Source organism: Helicoverpa armigera, chromosome 6 (genome assembly GCF_030705265.1).
Source record: "Helicoverpa armigera isolate CAAS_96S chromosome 6, ASM3070526v1, whole genome shotgun sequence".
Classification (NCBI taxonomy): domain Eukaryota; kingdom Metazoa; phylum Arthropoda; class Insecta; order Lepidoptera; family Noctuidae; genus Helicoverpa; species Helicoverpa armigera.
Window position 1 is genome coordinate 1,123,305 of NC_087125.1, and position 20,771 is coordinate 1,144,075.

General features: G+C 39.0%; 2 non-coding genes across 2 annotated transcripts; one reads left to right on the plus strand and one right to left on the minus strand.

Moving 5' to 3' along the window:
* The first annotated feature begins 15,511 nt into the window (after nt 1–15,511).
* On the plus strand, nt 15,512–15,584 carry Trnav-cac (transfer RNA valine (anticodon CAC)). Its single transcript has one exon. It is a non-coding gene; the product is annotated as a tRNA-Val (tRNA).
* Nucleotides 15,585–19,178: 3,594 nt separating this feature from the next.
* Trnas-aga (transfer RNA serine (anticodon AGA)) lies at nt 19,179–19,260 on the minus strand. The gene has a single exon. It is a non-coding gene; the product is annotated as a tRNA-Ser (tRNA).
* Between the last annotated feature and the right edge of the window lie 1,511 nt (nt 19,261–20,771).

The window sequence follows — 20,771 nt, forward strand, 5'->3', positions numbered from 1 at the left end:
AATTATGTAAAATCACCGAAAACGTAACATTTTAGCTTTCTGAACCTTTTTAAAGGAGTAACTGCACTCGTCATAAACCTATTCTAATAAATTGCGATTATAAAAATATAAAATATCTGAATATTACATTAAAAGCACAAATGCTACCTCTCAAAAAATCTACATTTACAAATCATACAATAACATTCAGTATACTGCTCATTCTATTGATATTGAGCTGTATTCACACGAGCGGCGCACAACGGATCAAGTGGACGGTGCACGGCGATGTACACTGCGCTGATATGCTTAGCACACAAGCCGATTGTGTGCCCCATGTCTACTTCAAAACCGATATCAATATAAATGCGAATCATATCTTTGGACGATATCTTTACAAGAATTTATGTTTTATTTGAAGGAGCTTTTTTATCAAATGATCGTGAAATATTACTTTATGTTTTAATTTTTCTTTAACTAATCATTTCATTTCACATTGAGCCCATTACAGTCCCTAACTTGACTTGAGCATCTTAACTCTCTTAAGTTTGAAATGTGCATAAACATTCGGACTTCTGTCTTCCACATCGAGTCAATCCTAGTTTTTATCAGCAATATCAACAGGAAACTTGGCTATTTATATTTGTTAAGAAAATCAATTTCACAGCAATTGAACGACGTCCAAGCTGTCGTCTACTAGTTACCTGTACACTGCACAGCTATCTTCGTCCTTCGAGTTTTTTCTGCCGGCCAGACGATCTTTGAGTCTAGACGGCACAAAAGCAAAGAAGCGACTTCCTACTATTTTTATTTCACTTAATATATATTAAATGCACTATTGCAGCTCTCTGCTTGAGTGAAATTCTTTTTCAATTACCCACTTATTCTTTGTCACGTCTCGAAACTTTTCAAGGGAGATATTTTGTCGCAACTTTTAACACAAATTAAAAGTCCTGTAAATATTTTATCTTAGTATTCATTGTTAGCTTTTAGTGTAACTTTTTATTTTATCATTTTTATAATGGCTGGGAAATTGAGAATTTTGAGAGGCTAGAATATAATATTTTTATTTCTTAACTTTATGCACAAAGAATTTTGTAGTAAAGTAGGCTATAAAATTCTCAAGTAATCGGTTACTTATTAATTTTAAAGACCTAATTAGGTACTTACTTTGTAAAACAACTCACTAACCATCATTTATATTTTTTTCAAAAAATATATTAGCAAAATTAAATACAGCCATTTCTTCGGCTCTCCTTAAGATGAGTTACTTAACTCGATCGATGCAGCCTTTTTTAAATTCTACCCTAACACAGCCTAACTGCTGTAACACATTAGTATAACGCGAATATTAAGAGCCTTAAATTTCACACAAAAGTACCAGCTAAGTGCTAGAAGGCAAAAAGCTTTTTTTATAAAAACTCCAAAGTAAACGTTTGTAATGTACCTTTTTGACAGAATAATGGCACTCATTTAAAATGCGAAAAAATAACAGAATTATTGAGTGAAATTGCGAATCGTAAAATCTGCCAATTTAAATGTAAATGAAGAAAAATATAATTTATTGCGCGATTTCTTATTCCCTCAAGTTTTGCGATCAATTTATTTTCAACGATTTTGACGGCTGCTACTGTTACGATACATAAGTTAGTTAGATACGTTACATTATACCCAAATTTTATTAGCTGTCACAAAATTACAATAGGTACAGTAAGCTGATAAAATTGTTAATAAGGTTCTTATTAAATTTTCAGCATCATTTTTATGCCAGTGCAATTTAATTCAGAAAGCATAGATATTATTAACGCACTTTATTAACCAAACAAACCTTTGTGATGAACGAAACTTCAGTGTGAACCCCCAAACTACATTTTACACCTCTGTCAGTAGTTTAAGTGTCACGTACACTGGCGCTAAAAAAGCAGCACGACAGACTTTAAAAAAACAGCGTTCGCTAAAAAAGCGAAACGGTCTGAAAATCCGAATGTAAAAATATCTGAATCAGTCAGGTGTGCGCGATGCCTTTCGGGGATGGCCGGCCGTTTCTTTGTGCAAATTGGGCAGTCGGGCTTTGTATCGCTCACTTTATCTAACGGTTTATTTTAATCGGTCTACAATCTACAGACGTCGTATCAATATAGAGAAAAAATTCTTTATAAAACTTTGGCTTTAAAACTGCGAAGATTAGATAGTATTCATGAAGCATAACGAAATACAAAGATAAAACAAATTTTCTATTATACATCTGTTTCATATTAAAATGTCCGTATTACAACAAAATTCAATTACTAACTGCCTTCACAATACTTCAATGCTATCATAATACGGAACGCAGACTCAAAGACGCTTTCAACCGTCTAAAGCCAATGATACACTTGTAACGAGCAATTACAGTTTTCAAAGTTAGGGGTGGCATGTACGGGAGTTGCTTGAAGCTGGGGCGGTCTGACGGTCTGATGGTCTGACGGTCTGACGTCAACACGGGAACGCTTCTAGTTTGAGCGACGTTACACACCGCTTTAGGTAATCGTTTGGACGCGTTTAGTAGCGCAGTGCACTCCGCACGTGTGAACTGATGGACTAGAACACTTTTTGTGCCAGTATTGTTTGTGATAAAAGTAAAAGGGACTGCTTTATGGTCGGGACCTTCTTGTGGTCAACGTAAATTATAGTACGATAGTTAGGATAAGGTGCACTTGACTTTTCGTGCGTTACTTACTACAAAGTATTTTATTTCGGGACTAGCTTCTGCCAGCGGTTTTATATGCTTCCTGCACCTAAGTAGATAAAACGTTCATCAAAATCCATCTCTTAGTTTTTGCATGAAAGAGATCAAACAATCTAAACATCTAACCATCCATGCATGCATACAAATTTTCTTATCCTCCAAGGATTCTTCAGCTATCTCCACGAACCACACAATAAATAAATCTACAGGCAAACCATCACGCACAAGTTTGACGATCATAATGATAAACAGTCGATCACGCCTGTTTTCCTTTCATTCCCATCATAATAGAAATCATTACCATTATCAGCCCCACCTGTTCCCGAGCTTGCGTACAACGCGTACAACTTAACAAATCATGTCTCACACTCCATCGATACGTAATACTCACCCTTCTTGAATCCGATCATACAAACTCGGATACAAAAACGCGAACGAACAAACACGGATCATAAAATAGGAAGCAATTTGAAAGGGGAGGTACCTATGAGTTACGTGGCTAAAATAAGTGTTTCATAGGCCATCCAATGTTTAAAAATATAATATTTGTCTATATGTCTAAAAAATGTAGCATGTTTCAACCTGAACAGGTAGATTTATTATTTTAATATAGACCATAACAACCCTAATAAGATCAAATGAACAATTGAGTTGGAATAATTCAGGAACAGTTTCAGTTACAAATGTAGTAAACTAAGTACACATGTAGTGATTTTTTTGGGGAAATATTTCTATTACTTTATCATTTTTGCATGCCGCATTGTTTCGCCGATCTGATGGGAAGCGGCAACAAATGAGAGTGTTTTCACGAGCGATGTCCTCTTGGCTCGCGTTGACAACGCGTGACGAACGCGCGCGTCACGCGTGTCTTGACGTGACGGAGCGCCGTCATCTCGTGCACAATATAGCGCGGTGGGCTCTTACGTAGGGCAGATTATTGAATGAAAGTGATTCATCTGAATACAAAGCGATTGTATTCAGATGAATCACTTTTGTAAGATATAAACTGTAAGCTTTGTATTTATTAGCTAGTTTAGTGACCTTTAAAATTGATTTTGCTTAAAAAGGGGTGGCGAAGGGTGGGTTTATTAACTCTTAAAGAAATAAAACTATAATTGGTATAAATATTAACAACTAAAATATGTTTGAAGAAAAAAATGTTTCCTTGTGATTTGCACCGGCTAAGTGAGTGTTAATTGGGACCTTTTCTTCCACCGGGCGAGCAATCCTCTCGCCGTACTCGCTCACCGGCCAAATCGCTCCAAATGCCAATTAATCGGGTCATTAGCCAAAACAATGGCGAGCTGGAGCAAGACGAATTAATCGCACATAAAAATTAAATTGCTCAAATTATTAATCTTTTATAACAATGGAGAAAATACCATCTTGGCGACTGATCTCCTTCGTAATAACTTTATATTCTACAATTCTCATCACGAAGACTCATTTTTATTTTAGATTTGATATAAAAATTCTGAGAAATATTTTTTTTTAATTCTGTGCCAATAGATAAGCTGTCTGTTTAGGCCCACAAACAATTTATATGCCTCACTTGACTTAAAATAACATAAAAATATATGTGGAGTGTTCGCATTCATGGAACTGTCATAGAGGGCTCATCTTGAGAGGGTTAATTCGAAAGCCCCTCGCTCGGCCGCATCAAGAATAACAAAATCCACTACACAAGGAAATGATTGAAGGGTCGGACGGCTATATAAAAGCGGGATTTTCTCTAATAAAACAAGAAAATGTACATAATAATATAAACTTATATAAAATCAGAAGATAAGAGTAAATCCCTCAGACTTTTCTGTGAAATTGTGAATTACGGGATGATTTCTATAATATGATCTTAAAAGCCGTTGCCAGGGAACGTTTCTAGTGAATTCTTATAAAACGCATATAGACAATCAGCGTCATGTATTTCTTAAGTATATTGTGTGGAACGCTTATCTTGGCATTTCCAATATTTTCATTGAAAACTCTAGGTATTTTATTAGGATTAAAATGAAAGAAAACGAGCTAATCTAAAAGCCTGTCTCGCGAGCATTTCATACTAAATGTTAAAAACCAACGCAACGTCAAAACCACAAGACGCTAAAAGTTCTTTTAAAAACTAATTATGTAATACCGTTTAAACAATACCTATATTAAAATACACTACAATATGTGTTCGTAATCGATAGTTAAATAAACAGAAACTTATTTTGAATACAAATTTACTGAATATAATTTATAAATATTGATGGAAAGCATCGCAGGCGGGGACCAACAGAGGCTTATTTATAGTCATTTCGGTTGTGCACCATTTAGCAGAATTTTCGTTGGTGGCGGTCAAGGTGGTCCCCGCCTGCGATGCTTTCCATCAATATTTATAAATTATATTCAGTAAATTTGTATTCAAAATAAGTTTCTGTTTATTTAACTATCGATTACGAACACATATTGTAGTGTATTTTAATATAGGTGTTTATTAGGATTGATCAATATTATTGTGGGGCTTGTTTTACTCTTTTTAGTGTGCAGTCGGGTATTTTGTTTTTAATAATAATTCTTTTATTTATAACTTTTTAGCTGTTTTTATTTAACGAAAATGTTGTAGATGTAGAAGACTATGTACCTTACTTTACCTTATGCGTGTGCCCGCATTCGGGCTGTATACTCGAGCATATCCCCCTCCGCACCGCGCCGCGCGCCGCATGCCAGGCCACGCCCTATCTTTTTGCTTGCTAACGCATGAGTTGCTTTGCGTTGACGCAGAATTAACATGTTCCCGTGGGAATTTTGAGAAAAAACGTATCCTATATTAATTACTCCCGTGATTGAAATGAATCTAATGATACCGCATACATATTTTTTTAAAGGGAAATTTAGAAAAAATATCCCGTGGGACTTTTAGGATAAAATGTATCCTATGACACTCCCGTAATCAAGACAAATCTAACGATACCTCATACATCAAAATCCATCAAGCCGTTTAGGCTACAGGAGGTCACAAAGGAACAGACATACATACATACATACATACTTACATACACTCGAAAAACATTACCCTCCTTCTTTGGCAGTCGGGTAAAAATAGATGTGTAAAATAGCTAAGGTATTTCACACTTGAGTTGCTCCTGAAATTCACGACTCTAAAGGTATTTTATACTTTTAAAGTAACTTTTTATTAAATAAACTATAAAACTATTACTTTTTAATAGATAATATCAATAAGAAAATCTTCAACTAGCTTCAAGAAGTTCGTGACCCTAAAAATAAGTACTAAAAAATATTGTTTGTTTGCTAGATCACGCCAAACTTAGGCACTACTGGTCTGATTTGAAAAAGAATATAACTGTTAGACAGCCCATTTATTTATGAAGGTTTTTTATCCAGGTACCTATGGGACACGGGAATAACTGCCTGAGGAAGCTAGTGTTAAGAATAAAAAGTGATTTGATGACTCCAGACCGATTTCGGTCACGGCGACTGCCTCAACTCCGTACAGATAATTGTCGCTGGTGTGCTCGCATATGACTACAGTAGCCAATCTTCTTTGAGAAGGTCCGCGCACATTGCGGACATGTGAGCACACCATTATCGTAATTGTAACTGATTGCCGCGGGTGGTCGGGCTTTCAGTTCGTCGCGTCTAGAATCAAGCTCTGCCCGACGACGCTCCTCAAAGTCAGAAACTTTGTTTCTAACTAGAGCTCTCCAATCAGGCCGTTGGGCTGCTAGCCCTTCCCATTGCGAAGGCTCAATGTCACATTTTTTCATGTGACGTTTTTGCACATCTTTATATCGGAGGAACTGTCCGCCCTGCTTTCGTTTGCCCTCCTTTAGTTCGCAATAAAAGATGCGCTTAGCCACTCGCTCCTCCGCCATACGTGACACGTGACCGCACCATCTAAGCTGTCGCCGCATAAGGTAAGCCTCAATGCCACCGACATTGGCTCGTCGCAGCACTTCGGTGTTTCGCACACGATCAGACCATCGGATCTTAAGTATTTTACGTAGACATTTGAGGTGGAATTGGTCTAGCGTGCGGATATGCCGGCGGTACACAGTCCACGTTTCAGCAGAGTATAAGATGTTAGGCAATACTATTGCCATATAAACCGATATTTTTGTAGCCAGTTTAAGATCATGGGAACAGAAGACCTTGGCATCCAACTTGCCGAATGCTGCGGCAGCAGCACCGATTCTGCTGTTGATCTCTACATCAAGGTCGCACTTCGATGTTAATGTGCTCCCCAAATAACGGAATTTATCGACCTGCTTTAACGAGTCCTCACCGAGTCTTATAGTCAGTGTCTCGTGACCGTTATTGTCCAAGGACATAACCTCCGTCTTCTTGACACTGATCTTCAGGCCAAATTTTTGACAAACCTCGTGAAAATTGGACATCAATTGTTGCAGGCTTTCTGGGGATTCCGCCACGAAACACAGATCGTCAGCATACATGATCTCGGTGATCAGGGCATACGATACTTTAGTGCGTGCCTTAAACCTGGCTAGATTGAAAAGATTGCCGTCGGTGCGGAAACGGATGCGAACTCCATCGGATGACAATTGTAAGGCATCGCGTACTACGACTGCAAAGTACAACGTGAACAGTGTAGGCGCAAGCACGCACCCTTGCTTCACCCCACAGGTAACGGGAAAGAAGTCTGACTGATCGTCATCGACAGCGACACAGCACTCCATGCCATCATGCAGGAGTCTCAGAAGCCTTACAAATTTATCCGTGCATCCTAACTTATTCAGTACTATCCAGAGGGCTTCTCGAGGCACACTGTCAAAAGCCTTCTCAAGGTCGACGAAGCACAGGTATAGCTGTCGCCCCTGTTCACGGCTCTTTTCTTGTAGTTGACGCAATGAAAAAATCGCCTCACAAGTACCACGGTCAGGTCGGAAGCCAAACTGGGTTTCCGGCAAAATCTTTTCAGATAGGGTCATTAGGCGGTTCAGTAATACTCTAGCAAAGACTTTCCCAGGGACTGATAAAGAGAAATACCGCGGTAGGAGTTGCAGTCAGAACGGTCGCCTTTGTTTTTGTATAGAGCACAGATGCGAGAGACTTTGAAATCTGCTGGAATACGTTCCGTTTCCCACAAATGGACAAAAAGTTCATAAATGGCGGAATGCAACTCGTCACCACCATATTTGATCAATTCTCCCGGTAAAGAGTCCATGCCTGCCGCGCGATTGTTTGGCTGTTGTTTAATAGCAAGAACAATTTCGTTACGTGACAGTGGCTGATCCAGCAGATTTTCTACAGGTAATTGAGGTATCGAACTGATGTATTCTAGATCTGCTGATCGATCACAATTAAGCAAAGAACAAAAGTGTTCTGCCCACCGCTTTAAAATGGCGTCTTTGGATTCTAGAAGGTCATTACCGTCCTTGGACTTTAAAGGAACCTTCAGCGAATTTTTGGTACCAATCAGTTTTCGAACCTCGCCGTAGAACTCTCCGAGCTGATTAGTGTCAGCGAGCCACTGCATATACCGAGCTTTTTCCTGCCACCACCGATTTTTTATTTCCCTAGTTAGTTTCCGCAGCTCCAGGTCACTCTTATTTATCTCTGCAGCACTTCTGCCTTGCTTTTTTTCGCTACTTTCCCTAAGAAGGGCACGGTGTTTGCCGATTGCAGCCATGAGAGCTTCATCATTCTCATCGAACCAGTCCTCGTTCTTACGGACTTTAAGACCCAAAGTACTTTTAGCGGTGTCCAGAATATAAGAAGATAAAGCTCCCCACTCAGCATCAGCATCCCTCGCACCGTTTCTTAGTGATGGAAGCGTACTAGCCAAGGTTTCTACGTACTGTTGTCTAGTCCCGAGATTCTGAAGCAAATCTACGTTTAAATGCGCAGGCTTCGCTCTGCCTGATCTGCGGGGACGACGTAGGCAAAGATTCAATTTAGTGACAACAAGCCGGTGATCAGTCCAACAGTGTGCTCCTCGCATTACGCGGGTTATTTGGACTTGGGAAATATCTCTTTGTCTTACAATTGCGTAATCAATCAAATGCCAGTGTTTTGATCGTGGGTGCATCCACGTTGTCTTGTGCTTGGCGCGAAGTCGGAACATAGTGTTCGTAATAGCCAAATCGAATTGAGCACAAAGACTAAGCAACAGTCGGCCATTACTGTTCATGTTGCCTGTACCGTGTCTGCCTAAAACTTTAGGCCAGGCTTCGTAGTCCCGCCCGACCCTGGCATTAAAATCACCCAGTAGTAGGATCTGTTCACTGGGGCGTACGCGCTCGAGACAATGTGTCAGTTCCTCGTAAAATTTATCCTTGATGTCATCAGACTTGTCCAGCGTTGGAGCATAGACACTGATGACATTAAGATAATTGTTATGGTCAAGATGAAGGCGCAGTGTGGTCACGCGGTCAGAAATGTGAACAGGATATTCCTGGAGATGCCTCAAAAGATGGTTTTTGATAGCAAAACCAACACCAGACCGCCGCGGTTCAGAGGCAGCAGTACCTTTCCACAAAAAAGTATACCCGCCGCCGTGTTCCACCAGCTCCCCTTCGTCAGCAAGATGTGTTTCGCTGAGAGCAGCCACATCGACATTATAGCGATGAAGTTCTCGTGCTACTATGGCGGTTTTTCGCTCGGGACAGGCGTTGGCATCACTATCAAGAAGTGTCCGAACGTTCCACGCGCCGAAAGTCAAATTGGTAGATGGTGTTTTATTTTTATTTACTTTAGGACTTCGACCACGCAATAAATAGATGCAGAGGCAGCCGTGGTTACTACCCTCTCTTAGGTCAGGGTGAGCATTTTTTGGGACACCTTTTCTAGTCCCCTCCCTGGCTGAGCAGGGAAAGCAGTGCCTCCCTAAATAGGGCTGCTTTGTCGCCCTGGGTGCTGCCGAATCCATTCTGTCACCCCATGTGCAGAACGAAAGCGACCACGGCGTACATACATACACCCCCAGAGCCGCCCGTGTGCAGGCATCAGACAAAGCCTGATTCGCATCAAACCAGACCTCTCTACCTCAACCCATCGCCACGGGACTTAGCTGTAATCGGAGTCCATTTTCGGAAGCAGTCAGGTGCGCAGGAAATATTAAGGTGCATAAGTGTTCGCGCAAACACAGATGCACACACTCGTCCTCTCCCTCCTATCCCTAGTGGAACGGAAAATCGCTACGACTAGAGGAGAGTTTGGATGATATGTCTGGCCGACGGTAACTATACGCTCTCTACCGTCGCCCTAGGCCTTCCACAAATGCCGTGCTGCTACGCCGAGTCCGCCAAGCCCGTCACATATCTGCTGTGGGTTGCCTTCCTCGCCGAAGCAGACTTTTGTACAACGCGGGAGAGAACCGCTATAATACATTCGATTGTACATGTCGAATGCAAGGCAGTTTAACGTCATGCCCAGGTTTTCACGCCAGGAGTTTAACGTAATAACCACGAGTTATTGATGCAGAGACAGCCGTGGTTACTCTCTCTTTTTATACAGGGTTAAGCCTTTTTTAGGACACCTTTTCTAGTCCCCTCCCCGGATTGGGGGAAGCAGGGCCTCTCTAAATAGAGCTGCTTCGTCACCCAGGGAGCTGCCGAATTGCACTGTTAACCCAATGCAGTGCAAAGCGACCATCTACCCTAGGTCGCCTGCGTGTAGACATCAGACAAAGCCAAGTTGGCATCACAACCGGACCTCTCTACCTCTGCCCATCGCCGCAGGGCTAAATCGGAGTCCGTTTGGCAGACCAAGTCAATTGCGCAGGAGATATTAAAGTGCACGAAACGTAGCAACGACAGTGTGTGCGCATACACAGGTGCACTCTTATCTCTACCTCCCTGTATCCAATGGAACGGTAAACCGCCACAACTGGAGAAAGGTAAAGACGTCCCTAGGCGTTAGCATGGCCTCTAACGCGAACCATGAGCCATGAGAAGGGCTGTGCCTGGCCGGGATCGCCAGTGGATCTTAGCAGGAGGCATCTGCTTGGGATTTGAGATTGAGGGAGAGGAGGGTAGGATACTGCTGCCACGGAACGGAGAGGAGTGTGACAACAGAAGCTCGAGTAGTCGGGGTCGGGGCGGTGACCGCCGCGCTACTGACGGCGCTCGCCGCCGTGCTCGGCACTGTGCACGACACTGTGGCGCCCTCCAGCGGACACGCCAGGTACTGTGGAGAGCCTGCTCTCGCACACGTCCGGCACCGGCGGTGACCGCCGCGCTACTGACGGCGCTCGCCGCCGTGCTCGGCACTGTGCACGACACTGTGGCGCCCTCCAGCGGACACGCCAGGTACTGTGGAGAGCCTGCTCTCGCACACGTCCGGCACCGGCGGTGACCGCCGCGCTAAGTAAGTTTAGTTCAGAACAGCGCACTTGGAGTGCATGATATAGTAGACGGAGCGAAGGCTACTTTATTCACGACGTCACCGGCGCCCGCGCCAAGTTTTGATTTGTTGCAATATACTCACCTTTACTTGGTATAGAGTGCATGCTTATAGGGAAATCTACTGAAGCTTATATTTAGGTTTCAGTACTAGTGGTTCAAATGTGGTTCTTCATTCTTTAAGGCTACAAGCAAGTTAAATAAATACCTCTCATAACAAATTCTATATTAAACTAGCTTTTGCCCGCGGCTTAGCTCCCGTCAACTGACTTCTCTACTTTACCCTATTTTTTTTTCATAAGAATTTTTTCCTGACAATAACAAACACAACAAAAAAAGAATTAGCCAAATTGGTCCAGGCGTTGTTGAGTTATACGCTTACCAACACATTTTGCGATTCATTTTTATATTATAAGATATTGTACCTATTTTCTTTATTATGACAAGAAATGTGTTCCTAATGGAAAAGCATCTACCAATTAAGTTAAAAATGCTAATAATAGTGACCCTTTTGACTGTGGACAGTTAGACTACATCTGATAAAATGATGAATGATTATAGACTTCTAATAAAATGTTATGTAGACAGACAGGTTAACAGAAGATTAGAAACTCTCCGCAAACACAAGACAGTCCGTTTTACCGCGCGAATTACGGTCACCATTCAAGTTCTGTATAAATCTGAACATTTTTCCTCTCGCGTTGAATCCAAAGTTTATAACTTCCAAACTGTGTTGATACATGTGATAGAGATTACTAAGTTTAACTCTCTTTGAAGGGCCTCTGTGTTTTACTTTTATTTAAACCTCCTACGCAAAAAGAGAGGTGTTATGAATTTGAAAGCTATGCGGCACCTTAGATCTTAAACTTATTTTATAAACGTAATAGGATGCAAATCTCGGACTGTTGTTTTTGGATTAGGTCGGTTGCGTAGGTAGTTTCAAAATGAAAAAATATATATTTTTAATGCCCCTGTCGCAAAAAGCTAACATTTAAAAGGTCACAAATAATACTATTCGTTATACTTTCACGACAGGGAACTACCAACTTTAAAGCTTATAGGTAAAAACTTGACGGCCTTTTATATTTTAGTTTTATTCTAATCTAGCTAGTTATAAGGCTTTTGGATTCCGCCCACCAGTACTTAGCCGTAAATAGAGGCCATTAAGGTCACATTAGACGTTTTAACTTTCATTGTTTGATTAAATGTTTGTAGTAAATAAAGTGTTTATGGCCAGTTTGAATACCTGCCTGTTATATAAATGTAAATTACTTTTCTACTAGAACTAGTTTTAATATTTCATTAATTGGTCAAATTCGTGTCCATTTTTATACAAACAGCGTACATTAGGGTTTTTGAAACAATATAACCCTAAACGGGTTATTAAAAAAATATTATTCTATGTATAGTACTGTGGATACAAATAAATGAACCTGTATTTATCTCATAAATAAATTGTAATCAAAAACATAGCATTCCAAGAAATATAAGTAAATAGTACTCATCCAATGATCCCGGCTATCTAAATGGAACAGTATAGTATTTCATAGGACTTTGTTAGTATAAAATGTTTATTGGTCCGTATAATTAAAACATCCTTTCTCCAGTGGAGCACAATAATTGCTTCGGAAAAACCTATTTTACCGATAACTAGTTAAAATCAACATAGAAGTTGATAATCAATTCCAATTAAATCTGTAGGTATCTAATTTGTTGCTGGAACGACTATTGAAAATGTTACTTTTTTCCATAATTACTGGGCAAATTAAGATCATTTCAACCTGTTTAGGTAAATTCCGAATATGTTCGGCATGATATTTTGACTTTTATTTTTTGCCTACCCTATTTGCTAAAAATAAAAACATGAAAATTGAGAACCTCTTCCTTTTAGGGTCATTGGTCACCAGAATTCCAAAGTAAATTCATAGTTGAACAATGTACTGTCTAATTTTCTAGCTACTACAGTTAAATGACTAAGACCTTCGCTTAAGTTCCTCATCCAGAGACAAAAGGAAACACCTAAGAAACTAGCATCTTAGACAAACGTTGGTAACAAATAGAACTTTCTCAGTTACAACCTGAAGTTAAATTAATTAGAAACCTGACCGGCATATTGGATCCACATATCACACTATATTATAGGTACACAGAAGTTCTATACTCATGTGCAAGTTATGCAAAAGGTTATAGCCCGTAAAACAATTATTTTACTCGTGTCAAGTCTAGCCCGCAAAAAGTCATAAATAAGTTATGATAAATTTTTCAATAGTATAATAATGTGGGGAAACTTCCATCAACCAACTTATTCTGAATTAGAAGACTATATCAGAAGAAGAAATCAGTACCCATTTTTATACGCTTATAGTCTCTACTATTTAGTAACTTCTAGTCTTTAACGAAAACGTGGATGATTGATGTAAAAATCAAAATGGGTTTTCTTGGGTTTTTAAGAAGATTCTTAGCCCTTGTTTCCAAAGTTTTGAAGAGTGGTTCTTTTGTGCTTAACTGCATAGTTGTCCATACCCTAATCCAGCCAGCGCCATCTAGTTGAAACAAGGCAACAGCCTGCGACTGGCTGATAAGCGGGATATTGATGCTCCCCAGGGCTGACTGATTCCCGCCACTAACCATTTTTATTATTAATATTAGATCACAGTATATTTACTGGGCCCTCAGGAGCGAAATTGAACAATATTTTTGGTATTTCTGATCTTGCTGACGCTGTGTAGTGATGCCATAAATATTGGAAAGCATCCATGACGACACTTTTTCATCTCTTTTCGTTTTCTTTTTTGGAACTGATAAAGTGAATTGGTTTTGTACGGTATCCCCACACTATTATAGATAAGACTAGGTCTCATCAAACACCCTAATACGAAGAAGAATAAGCGAGTTCAAATCTAACCAACTTTATATAAAAAGTTATATTTCATCAGCCATAATCCTTAAGGAAGTCATCAAATATTAATCCTTAATAGCTTAAAATAAATTAATAAGCAAACAACACTGATCGCTCAATTTAAACTTTTAAATGCTCATAAGTCGCGGCAAAGTCCCCTCTGGTTCAACACTCAACAGTCGTAAAGCTAAATAAAAGCAAGACACTGGGAACAGCCATCCATCAGCAGACACACATCTCGGAACAATTAAATTGGGATCTGGGAGCGTCGAAGTCAAACCTCGTACTAAGCCCAAGATAATTGGTCCAGATTGTCTCCCATTGGCAAAGTTTAAAGAATTGACTACAGTTATCTGGTCGGAATTGGCAAGGGTTAATGTGGGTAGGCAGCAATTAAAGTTGCTGATCCTCAGCCTCGTTTGTTCTCGTAATGCTGATACTCTTTGTTTTTATAGCTTTGGGAGGATTGAAATCATATTAACTGAGATTATTGACGCGTGACGTTTGGGCGCAATATAATTAGGGAATTGTTTATGGTGTGATGGCGTGATAAAGTGTCTGGCCTTTTAAATTGATGGATTATCAATTGTGATTTTGAATCAAAACTTTAGAATGTTCGGGTGTTGATGGTATTTAACATTGTTTGCAAAATATCCTCTTAATCCCTTTTTCCTTTATCAATAAAACTGTACTGCCTGAAAGATTTCTCTTGATTGACGCATTCTCAATTCCAATTAATTCGATAAAGGATTTATTAATTATAATACCGAGAAACCAACGTCGGACAATAGTAAAATTGACTGATTAACTCAAATAACTGCAGACAATACGCTGAACAACACCTCTAGCAAACAAAAGAGCGAAACTGCGCTCCGACCAACATTCCGATCCGAATTCCGAATACCAATACCAACTCATAATTCCATCAGGCGAAACGAAATTGTACTGCCAATAAAATACGTTTAACTGTGTTTTCAAACCAGAAGTAATTGGCAGGAGAGCGGGGTCTGAAGGCGGGGCGGGGGGGTGGAGGGATTCTTATTGGTAATTACCGGGCGACGAGGCACGCAGTTAATTCTGACGTCTGCTCGGAAAACTCAAACAAAAGGGCGAAGACTTCAAAGGACTCATTAAGTTGCTACTCAAATAATGGTGGCTCATCATAGACAGCGGAAGGTTCGCTGCAAACTACTGATTTTGGCAACTGTCTTTCATAAAAAGGTTTAATATCTAGAACACGGTTTGCTTTGTAGCATGGTGGAGATATTGCGGGATGCTGTTTAGACAGTCTCTTTAAACCCATTTTATATTTACGTTACTAGGAAGCTGCAGTAAATACATTAAGATTTTAATTGAAACACTCAAAGTATGGCATTTATTTTTGTTACATTAATTAATTAACAGATAAAATTATAGCGAAATAAGACCATCATTATTAAAATAATAATAAAGTATCTTCTGGTACAATTATCTCAATCAGTGGCCAACGTTGACCTTAGATTGTAACAAGTCAATACAAATAGCTAATTTAGGTTTACATATCAAGTTTCCGTAGTGTAGCGGTTATCACGTGTGCTTCACACGCACAAGGCCCCCGGTTCGATCCCGGGCGGAAACAGTGACTTTTTGCTGACACTCTACCAAATATTGATAAAACAAATTGAAAGTCCATACATATTTTTTTACGATGCTTAATACAAACAACAACAGTCGGACTGATCAGTCAGTACACAGGCATTTTCAATTTCAAGCCGCAACAACAAAATCAATCTGCGCCGAAAATAAAACGGTAAACGAAATCACTGAAAATAAACTGAATACACTGATTAAAAGTTACGTAGTACAGGAGCCGGCCTAACGAAATGTTATTAATTGCCCTGCGAGAGGTCACATTAGACAGCTGCCCACAAATTGACAAACACATCTCAACTATGAAAATGTTGGTGAAACTTTTAAATTAAATTCGCCACGCGCCGGACGGCGTATAATCGTTTTAAAAATCACCCAAACTGAATATTTTTTGAGATAATTGATTGCTCGTTAATTCTGGATTGAAATTGCGTGTTATTATCGTGGGAGCTCAATAATTCCGTGGATATGAAAGCAAGTAGTGCTATTAAATCAGTGACTATTGGAATGATCATGACGGCTCGCAGTGTGCATAGCGCGTTCGATGATTGTAATTCAATTATATTACTGCCGATTGATAATATCCACATTTTAAAAATTTTTGGATTAATAAGGATTAACTTATATTCAAGATTGTTAATAAGGTAAATTTTCTATGGCAACTCAATTACTCGTAATCTAAGTCGATGTAACAATAGGATCAAATGATAATGATTTTAACTAACAAAAAACATATTTTATAAATACAATTGCAAAATTTAAGCTGGCATTATTATTTCCTTTATCCACGAGTCGTGCGAGTCTAAATACGACTTCAATAACGTTTGTATATCAAAGAAAAAATCGTCTCTTATTAAAAATATTTTTTTAAGCGCCCGCCCCACAAAATCCTTGGCTGAACGTGCGTAACAAAACCTGCAAAAATACGGTACGTTTTTACAGCAGGGACATACGAACATGTAGATATGTAGATTTTTTTTTAGCTACGCATATGTCACAGTATAAAAATTACAGAAAACAAATATGTTTTACATCATTTACGATCTTTAACTGACAGGTGCTCAATATATAAATCAGTCTAATTATCAATGTCCATCGCTTTTCGTCTCTGTGTCAGAAATTATAATCTCCAAGAGAATAACTTAGTCATCAAGTTGTAGAAGTTGACAGCTTGCAACAATTTCAATTTTAATGGCACTATTAGTGACCCGATGGACAACTATTATGTTGACCCGAAGACTGATCGTGATCCAATTTTACTATGCGGCCAGTATTTGGTGAGTGGACAGAAATTATCTCTTTGACATCGCAAAATATATCTTTGTCTCTAGATACCTATTAATTAATGTGTTAGTTTTCTTAATTATTTATTTATGTAATGCAACCATTTGATTTCTTTTCCCACATTTCAAGTAATCTCTACGGCACACATCAGTTTACGTGAAAGCGTAAACAGTTAACAGTTTTTTTTTATTCTACCATTACTACGATTTCAAAGCTACCAAACAAACAAAATATGCAGTTACAAATCCAACAGCCAGTTACCGTTAACAGAATATCATTTAAAATTCAGTAGTAACACAAAGTTGTCCTACCGTGTCAGTTTGTATAGTGCACCTGCGTAGATTTTAAACCCTTTGAATTTACTCCGTACTCCGTGTCCCTCCAAGGACTCGCGTGTATAGCTACAAGTTTATTACTAACTAACTATGTTATGTAGATTTAGTTGGAGCCTTTGAGTAAGGTGGGAAAACTAGATTTTTTATGAAAAGTCTGAAGATTTTGTTGTAAATGACGACTGATTTTTTTTTGGTATTTTGCGGAGATTGCTGGAATAGTGTCTTGGGATTGATTCATTAAGTAAAATAAAAATGCGGCTAAATATATCTAAATTACTCACAATAGTACCTATCTATTTCATTAATTTTCATAAAGTCAGTTGCTAGCATATAAAATAATCCTGAAAACAGATAATAATTTTCAAAAAATAGCAAAATTCGTTTGTGAACCCGGATATTTTGTATCACAAAATAGTAAAACAAACGAAATACACGAGTGACTGTTTTAACACCCGACAGTGTAAAACTATGTAGATAGTAAAGTTTATGAGAGTGTAGCGGAGCCATAACTAAGAGAATTCCTAAACTAATATGTAGACAAATCTAAAATGGCATCAAACAATTCCGCGCCAAATTGTAGCGTTGTGACGTCACACGCTACGGGCTAGGGATGTGAAGCGATTCATGTTTTATTCGACTTGAACTTAATCGAATCAAAGCGATTTAATCAAAGTCATATATAACATTGATCCTGTTACTAAATAACTGCGTACAAATTGTGATTATGAAGCCGACTATCAGTGATTGTTTCATAAATGAAGTTTCTATTAAAATCAACAAGTTGTGAACGAAACAAAAATGGAATAGCCAAGAAATAAAAATATTTCCGTAACTCCTTCATAGAACGGGTAGGAAGTTTGTTCCGAACTAACACATACAGGTGTTTATGATGAATCGATTCCTATAAACTTTGATTCCCCGTAAGTAACGGCTACACAACATATTTCTTACAACATCATAGTTCTCAGATCTACCCCTAAGAGAGACCTTCATAGCAAACAACACTGGGGAAAAACTGACTTGCTAGGTAAATGATTTTGCTGAATTCGTATTCGTTACGACTAGTAAAAATGTCAGGTACTTAAAAAAAATGATTCTAATGAACAAATTATTCGATTTAAACCAATCGATATATTTCGAAGTCTAGAACTCGATAGTCAACCGATTGTCGGCGACCATCACTTGACCAAAACAAATGAATTGTATGTAAATGAACGGGTGATTAGTGAGCACCGGCGGTGAGCGATCGAATTATACTTAACGAGCTCCGCTGATTGTGGCTATGCGTTTTAAGCCCACCCGGGGCCCGCCGGGGCCCCTGTGGGACCCGCCGCGCCTCACGCGCCCTATTTGTCTCGTTATTTATTTATTAATAGCAATGACGATCGAAGGTGCTTATGTGGAACTGAAGGAAATCCTTTATTAATAAATTAAGTATGCTTGCTACTGTTTACCGTCATTATTTAAACGCCTTTTAGCTAAACTGTTACTGAAATGAAAATGGTTGCAAAATTAAAATTGGAATAAAAAGCCACAAATAAAAAAAAAAATGAATAATTTTAATGAAATATTCGAAATTGTAAATAGTAAATAATGGCCTTACAATACAACGTCACCGCGGGCGATAATGGGAGATTACAGATAATATAATAATGCTACAGATTATGTACTGCGCCCAGCTAATAATCAAACAGCGCTGATGGCACCGTGTCGCTTAATTCATTAACCGATTTATGTATTTACTATACGTACCACGTATGACAGACCCAGGAGCGCGTGTAACTTTTTAGATGTGAGGGACCACAACAGTATTTGTGACCTACATAAGTTATCATGAGGTAATTAAACTCAGCACTAGTTAAAAATAAATCTGCGATGGCTAATTATCTAAATACGGCTAAATAGGTTCTACTTGTTTACGCAATCATTTAAGACAACTAAAATAACGGTGTTTAAAAAGAGTTCGCAGTCGGTAGGATTCGAACCTACGCTCCCAGAGGGAATCTGATTTCTAGTCAGACGCCTTAACCGCTCGGCCACGACTGCTCCGTGGTGATAGCTTAGAAATTATTATCATATTCGCTAACCGAAGCTAGATTACTTTTATTGGTTTAGGTGGCAAAAAGTGAAGGTTATTTAATAATTTGTACATACAGACATGCATACCGCTTATGTTACGCAATGGAACCGATTTAGAAATAAAAATTACATTGAAGAACAAATAGACAAGATACCAACGGTTGTAGACCCCAATTAATATGTATTTAAAAAAACTCTGACCTGAAATATGTTTGTAGGTGCACCTACCTTCAATATGTTTGTTGCAGTTAATACGACTTTGGAACACCCTGTTGTATGTAATTTCATACCTGCAACGTAATACTATTACGTTGTAAACTAGCATTTACTCACAAAATCTAGGACATTAGTCAACGCTCTACTTTATAAGCAGCTACTCGAACATTTTTCAGTACCTTTTGATTATTTATCAAATAATATTTAAGATAATACTTCCAGTAATTGGGCAAGACAATTACCGTTACCAAATCAAACCTTCCAAATACGAATTATAATTAACCAATGACAATCAGAGAGCACACGACCACACGTACCTGGTACCTTAACCAAGCAGAAAAGGTGGTAGCAATTATTGAAGCTATAACCGGTCGGTACCCGGGTAGTGCCCGGGCTAGCCATTACCCGGGTAACAAAGATGGCTTCCTCCACAGAAATAATTGAGATCTGCTCAATGCTGCGTCGGCGAATCCGGGGTCTGTCTTATGTATACGTGGAAGTACACAGGAAATTGAATGGGAGTTTCGAGGGAATTTTTAATTTTTGGAATGTGATTTGATGGTACCGACATATAACCGAGTGTGAAAATTTAAAGATGGCCAAAATGTGGTCTTAACCCACAGGCGAGATCCATTAGTTAATCATCACTTCGTGCTGGCCCTTTTTACCTAGTTCTTATAGAAACCCCTCCACTTCCGATGGAAGTTGAAAATTATATGTAGGTATATGATTTCAGGACGTCGAAGACACTGGATGCAGGTCGCTTCCAACCGGTACATGTGGAGATGTAAGGGGGAGGCCTCTGTTCAGATGATACTACTTTCTATTTCTAAATCGTCTTTACGTTACAACCGTTGTATGTTAATAAGAATAATATAATTCCTACTTATGTGAAGCTAGAGTTGTACTGCAATTAATCTTGAATTCTAGCAAAGAGCGAGCAAATAACATGTAGCAGCAATGTATGTTCCCTTTCGATAGCGAAGTCAAAGAATTCTCTTTGGCGATTAGAGGCAGAGCGTCGTCGCATTTAGTGCGCGACTCAAAGCATACTTGGCATCCATTTTATTATCTCTTAGTACAACGTTTTCAGTTCAAATATGTCGTTATTTGCAATGTTGTTACTTTCCCGTTATTGTGTTCTGTAGAAAGTTCTGGAGAGCCCTTCAGATGCCAAGTAGGTACAATATGATTATCCAGTGTGTACTTTTGTTAGGGAATTCGATGTTACGTCAAGTATTAATACATGTGCCTTTGCCTTC